Below are 846 nucleotides of genomic sequence, written 5' to 3' on the forward strand. Positions count from 1 at the left end.
AGTTAAACTGGACAAGTTTGTCAACATCAAATACGAATATAAACACTGCCTCTCCAGGAACAGTATCACAGATAAACCTGTCAGCTATAGGTGTGCCACAGGACGCTACAGAGGTTTTTGTGTATGCTGTTGGTGCTACTGGATCTAGTTATCCAAATGATGCTGTAGGAGAAATTGAAGTCTATTCTCATGTTTCAATGAAGCAGTATGTTCATATGCATAGCTATAATTCCAATGACTGGTCATACAACTCTGATAATCTGTGGGTTCCTATCGGTAAAAACAGGATCCTGTGTGGAAAATATGTTGGCCCAGCAATAAATGGAAACCGATATGCAAGAATCAAGGTTATTGGATATCGTTAACCTTAGACTTAACTATTAATTTAGAATGAGTGACCCTATTAGATCTAGTTGATTAAGATTTTTTGGTTCTTTAGTATTTTGATAAAACTTTTAGAGTTTAAATGTCAATATTCACAACCATTAAAATCTATTATACTCTTAATGCTTCTGCTATGTAAAAGTGCAAGCTAAGTCTAGTTACCGTAAATGTTCAAATAAAGGCCGGGCTTGAATAAACGCCTGCCGCCTGGTACTAAGAATCTTCAAGTATAGATACGTATATTTTACTCAATATAGGTACTACAATTTTAAAGGGTAAGTCCGGTGTATTTTTGGTGAATTTTTTTTATTGGCTTAATATGATTGCCTGACCATAATAATGATGTATTCCAACTCCCATTCTCTAAAAAAATTTTTTCACTGAGATATGAGCCTTCAAAGATGCTCATTTTTATTACTTCCTGTCGGTGGGTGTGGCTAAACGTGACGTCACTAGAGGCAT

The sequence above is a fragment of the Amphimedon queenslandica genome, unplaced genomic scaffold (genome assembly GCF_000090795.2).
Source record: "Amphimedon queenslandica unplaced genomic scaffold, v1.1 AMPQUscaffold_13378, whole genome shotgun sequence".
Classification (NCBI taxonomy): domain Eukaryota; kingdom Metazoa; phylum Porifera; class Demospongiae; order Haplosclerida; family Niphatidae; genus Amphimedon; species Amphimedon queenslandica.